Raw genomic sequence first — 6,174 nt, forward strand, 5'->3', positions numbered from 1 at the left:
CACAGGTTCATTGCACACCTGTGAACTTTGACAGACACCTCAACATTTCCTCAAACTCACCTGCAAATCCCTGGAAGTTGTATCACGTTGATCTATTTGCCGAAATTATTGTTAAATTCTCACTTCCAGAAGTCTCGTTTCTGAAGCGCGAGGTGTTTCCCGTTACCACTGCGCGCCTCCACTGCAACTTTTTTGCAAACTTTCTTTGTTAAATCACATTGACTGCACATCAAGCTGCTAGACTCAGATAATCACCACTTTTTCCCTCGATCCTGTTGCATTTGAATGTCAGCAGGAAAAGTCTCTGTTAAACGACGGGACAGGGTTAACAGCGACGTGTTTGCAGAGACAAGCGCGTCTATGTAGCGGTGATGAGCTGTTTAAATATAAACCACGCCCCCTGCTGCTGTGAAGAGTGATGACATGCGCTCACCTGTTTTGTCAACGAAAACCAGCAGATGGCGCAAGATATTTATTTCATCAATATACTGTAGGTACGAACAATTTAAATACTAAAAAAAAGAAAAACAGTTTACTCACCTCCCATTTTATTTGATCACGTTTTTTTTATTAAGCTTCTCAAGTATATTTTACATACAGTTACAGTCCATAGTAACCTCATCTGTAAAGGTCTAAAAACCTACAAGAACATTGAAACGTGTGCTGTATTTCAAGTCCACCGAGGTCATACAATAGTTCTGTGCGACAAAAAGTACATTTATGTTGGTATTCTAGTTGTCTGGTTTCTATATACAGTACTTTATCCTATAGAAAATGTATTCGTACAGTATCTTTTTTATATTTTTGTGATCCGTAGAAATAAACAACAGTATGGTTTTGGAATATCATAATGATAAGTAAATTGCATACAACTTTTTTAAAATTACACAGAATTATTAAACAGGGTGTCACAATATACTTTTGACTATTTGAAAAGACATGTCAACACTCCCTTTATACAGAAGCTTCCTGTTTAAAGGGTTTCAAGGCAAACCTCATGAAAAACCAGTTAAGCATGAAAGATGCAGCTTCTATCACTTGAAGTTCTTAACATGGCTATAACTTACACTGAGACGTGCTTTCAGCAGCTGGAACTAAAACAGGAAGTGCTTCATCCAGCGACAGGAAGTGTTAACCAAAGCTGGAGCTATGTACAAGCCTGTCTGCCCACTGGTTTCCTGTGTGACTAGTCTGCTGTCAGACACCAGTGTTGGGTGTAACTATACTAAGTAATTAGTTACTGTAATTTAATTACTTTTCCTTGAAAAAAGTAAAGTAAGGGATTACTCTTATTTTTCTGTAATTTAATTACAGTTACTTTTGATGTAATTAAACTAAATACTTTGTGTAATATATGTGTGTGCAATAGTGGAATTGACATCAAAATTCAAAGTCTAACTTTAAAATCTGTGCTTTAATATTATTCTCACACTTGTAATACTTTGGTCAGTTAATAAGAGTACTTTATGTAGTTTAATATTATTGATTTGAATGAATTAAAAGAGTCGTTTCATGCCTATCCTTGAATCACAAAGTTGATGTAGGATATAGAAAGTAATTAGTAATTAGTAACTAAATACTTTTTGGAGAGAGTAATGTGTACAGTAATCTAATTACATTGTTGAATATGTAATTAGTAACTAGTAATTAATTACTTTTTCAGAGTAACTTACCCAACACTGTCAGACACACACCAATACTTTATCTCACTGTTGTTGTTGTCTGATGAAACCAAAGACACAGGTTACAATGGCAGTTCTGTAAAGGATGTTGGTGGAAAATGTCCTTTGCTGTTCAGCTGTAACCAGTTTTGCGGTTTCTGTTAAAGTAATTTAAATATATGTAGATGTAGTAAATCACGCATATATTTAAATCTTCTAGTAAATAATAAATAAATAATAAATAAGGCATACATTTGCATTTTTTATTAACTTAACATTTCATGATAAAAAATATGTAGGCCTAATGTGCAAGTGAATTATATTAATTATTTCTCTATTCCTGTGGTTGACCTGTTGCTTGTCACACACTCTTAAAATGGCTGTACCCATCATCCCCCTGTCAAGTTCTTTAGCAAGTGATAGAGAGATCTTATGCAAGAAACATTTATATGTCCCGCCATGTTTTCATTTGAGGCAGCACAATAGAGAGGCTTACGACTAGGGATGAAATGTCTGTAACATGTGAAAGTTTAAAACTGTAAACATGACTGTAACAAAGTTCAATAGAAGGGAAGGAAGGAGGCGGGAACCGGCATCATTCAAACAATAAACTTTTAATCGTGAAAGTAAATAAACAATAATAAAATAGGCCGGCGGCCGACTGCCGGCCAAACAAACTGACTCCACTTAACTTCCGGGCCCGGGTCCTCTCTCTCGATGGTCCGGTCGCTCGTCCTCTTATGCTCCCGAGCTCCCCCGTGAGGCATGCGGGGACCGGCGGTCGCACAGCTGACACTCGTTGCCACTTACGCCGCCGGCCCCACCCCACGGCTCTCGCCCCGCCTTCCTCGCTACAATGACTTTATTGCAAATTAGAAAAATATGTAAATTAAAGGTGTACAGTTCATGTGCAGAGAACAGATAAGAGTTTAAAGTACAGTAGATCTAAAAAATAAATTGTGCATCCATTGGCAGATATGTCTAAAAGGTCAGCCGTTTTCCATTCACATCTTGGAATAATACATTTTTATTGTGATTCTTGGATTTTGAAAGCCTGGGTGAAATAAACTATATAGAGAAACATGCAAATAAAATGAGTGTACAGTTTGGAGTGGCAATGAAGTCGACCACACAAATAAAAGGTGATATTCTGTTTCTTTAGCTTAAACATTTACTCTTTTTTTAATACTGTATGTGGTTTTGGATGGATAGCTAAATACTGGCCCACATATGAAAACGGTACCAGAAATGAATAAACAAAGACGCTTGGAAATAAAATAAACATCTAACTAGAGTCAGATCTACCCTGCACACAGGTTGGACTTCACAGCTTTTTAACAAGCAAATTTTAAAATAATGTTAAATGTCTACTCCATTTTGCTTGCATCGATATACTCATGCTTTTATACTGTGCTCCACCCACTGAAATGCTTCATATAGAGTTGCTATAAAGCCTGTGAAAGTGAGTGCATGCATTTGAGGAAGTATCTTTTGTCCCTGCCCACTGACTGGTGGTTTATTTCACCTGGAGCTGCCCAGCTGTTCAGAGTAGCACTGGCACAGCAGTACAGAGCCCTGAACACTGTAGCTTTGTCCTGATCTTGCATTGCCCAGTAGAGGGAGGGATAAGGGAGGGAAGTTGGGCGGCCAGATGTGTTAGTCCAGCCAAGGGCAACTTTTTCTCATGTTAACACACATAGCAAACTTCTACCACTATACTATGCAGACCAACACCCATTGCAAAGATCACAAATATTTGATGACAAGTGAACAACTGTTATTTTTTTGCTTAAATTGGGTTGAAATTAGTGTATATATTAGCAACATTAATGACAATTGTCGTATTAGAATATGAATGAAGCCATTTGTTTTCACTTTAATTTTCTATTGAATTAAACATTGTGGTGAGGTTGTGTGTGTTTGTGTGTGTGTTCTAAATAGCACCAAGAGTGGGTGATTGAGTGAGAGGTTGCTATGGTGATGCCTTGTGGTGTCAGAGGGGTGAGAACAAACTGGTGTGTCAGATGGAAGAAAGTTCACATATACACCAACTGATGGATCTCCTTCCACTTTCTGTGATAGCGGAGACACTTCGGAACAGTTTGTAATAGAGTTTGAAATGTCACAGTCAAACTAATACAGCCATAGAGAGGCACTCAGCTGAGCAGCGAGATAGTTTCAAGGCAGAGTCTGGTGAGACAGACGCAAAGGCAGATTGTGGTGAGGCAGCGGAAGAATAGATAGGCAGCCTGTTCACTGTGGCAAAACAGTGCTGCAGAGTAAAAGCAAGGTTTCGGAGGTTCTGTCAGTGGCTTAGCTGTGATGAATTTAGTCAATTTTATTTTGACTCAGACATAGATTAAAATAAATTCTATAACAAACATGGAAAAACATCAGGAGTAAAAATGGCAGAGAGATTCACTGGGGGGACTCAATTTGGGGGTATATTTTTAAACCATATATGCAGAAAATCTTATTGTATTTACATATGAAATTTGCATGGCACTCCGTTCCAGCTTGAAATGCACTCCCTGGACTCCGTCCCCTTGCATTTCCCCCATCTCTGACAAATATGCAAATGATGCAAAAATAAAATACACAAAAGCAATTCCATGAGTATTCCACAAGTGTACATATAATGATGCAACAATGCAATATTGTGCTAATAAAATAGCCTATTAAAATTGATATAATTGGTGCAGGTTCAAACTCAGGAAGCACATAATGATGAAATGTATAGATTAAATGTACTTTATGTCCCTTCCATAATATAAATACTTGGAACTAGCCTGTAGTTTAATGACTGTGTTGTAATCAAAGCCTATTTGGCTATTTTCAAATGGCATGGACCCTTTGATATGCCCCACCCAATCATTCGGATCCATACATCAACACCATATGGATTTAAAGGAACTTTTTGGAGGATCTATAGAAAGAAATGCAATATAATATAACTATGTGTTTAGAGGTGTATAAAGACCTTAAATAACGAAGCGTTGTGTTTACCTCCGAATGAGCTATTTCTATACATACACCACGGGTCCTCTTACATGAAATTCACCGTGTTGTTTCTACAGTAGCCCTAAATGGAGCGCGGTTCATTAATACATGATCTTTTTCGGCAAAGAAGCGAAAACGTGATGACATCTTAGTTCTGTGTCAGCCACCATAGTGCTTCGAAAGGGAGGGGTGAGCGGTAGAGTGAGCCGTTGGTTGCAACATGCAACCTCACTGCAAGATGCCGCTAAATTTCATACACTGGACCTTTAAAGGTCAAATGAAGCGGGCCTAGCAGGAAAATGAGTTGCATAAGGCTGAGGTTGGACTGAAAGGGTTTATTTACTGTAAAATGAGGTGAGAGTGAGAGACACATAGAAAGATGAATATTGAGGTTGGTCTGAGAGACAGCGTGTGTTGGAATGCTGAGGTTAGAGTCTGTGCTCATGTTTCCCTTGAAAATCAGGGAGCTCTGAACCCATTAGGAGACAGACTCATAGCTAAGCCAGGGACTCCAGACCACACCGACCCCCACCTCTCTCTCCCTCTCTTTTGTCTCTCGCGTCCTCTCCTTTGTCTTCCAACTGAGGCACTTATTTCAAAATAACCTCTTATTTATGCTCTCTCTTACTCATCCCTTAGTTTTTGCAGCCCCTCTATCATTTCCATTTCTTTGTCACATTACTGGCCCTTCATTTCTTTCTTGCCTCTTTTCCGCTTCTTTTCCACTCTTCTTATACTCCCCCTAAGATGTAACCTCCACAAGTTGTCCCATGAACTAACTCTAGAAAACACTGTGCAAGGAATTTCATCAGCGCAGGTTCTTTTTATCAGCAATGATTCCCGTAAGGTTGTTTCCTGTGATGCACGGTAATAGGCATGACAGCCCAATGCCATACGGTTTGCATGTGCCAATAGTAAATGAGTCAGGCAAATGATTTGAAGTAGTAGTCACATTCCGTTCGTTTAAGTCATTTGTTAACCTAGTTAGGTTGCCAAACCATTTAAAGGGATAGCTAACCCAAAAATAAAAATTCTCTCATCATTCTCTCATCCTCATGTTATTCCAAAACCTTATGATGTTCTTTCTTCCGTGGTAAAGAATAGGAGCCAGAATGTTTCAGTCCCCATTCACTTTGATTCTACGGATAAAAGGAACAGCATTAACATTCTTAAAGAAAATACAAATTTAGAGAATACGAAAGTCATTTGGGTTTGAAACAATACAAAGGTGAATAAAGGACGACAGAATTGTTCCATTTCTGGGTGAACTAACACTAATTTGTTCAACATCCAGAGGAAGCGTGAAATTGATTCCTTGTCTGGTTTAACATAGACTGATCTATTTAAAATCCTCCTAAATGTGAACACGGTTGTAAAACAAACTCTTTTTTCTTTTGAATCCTGACCTATTACTTTCTCTCTCTCCTTTCTTTTTCCACAGGCCAGTAAGCAGCCCCCCTCCTGCTCCCCCCACCCTTATTGACTTCTCTCCACTACATGTTCTCATCGTCCG

The 6,174-nt window shown here is 38.6% G+C and overlaps 1 protein-coding gene across 8 annotated transcripts in view; it reads right to left on the minus strand.

Annotated features, from left to right (window-relative positions):
• The window catches only part of lmo7b (LIM domain 7b), a 36,768-nt gene extending 36,397 nt beyond the window's left edge, over window positions 1-371 (minus strand). For 6 of the 8 annotated variants that reach the window (XM_057332248.1, XM_057332247.1, XM_057332244.1 and 3 more), the window contains exon 1: window positions 61-369. The gene's annotated coding sequence lies outside the window, so the exon portion shown is untranslated. Of the gene's footprint in view, window positions 1-60 lie in introns of all 8 variants that reach the window. The other 2 variants (XM_057332249.1, XM_057332243.1) reach the window with 2 other exon arrangements.
• Window positions 372-6,174: the final 5,803 nt, after the last annotated feature.

The sequence above is a fragment of the Triplophysa rosa genome, linkage group LG4, assembly GCF_024868665.1.
Source record: "Triplophysa rosa linkage group LG4, Trosa_1v2, whole genome shotgun sequence".
Lineage (NCBI taxonomy): Eukaryota > Metazoa > Chordata > Actinopteri > Cypriniformes > Nemacheilidae > Triplophysa > Triplophysa rosa.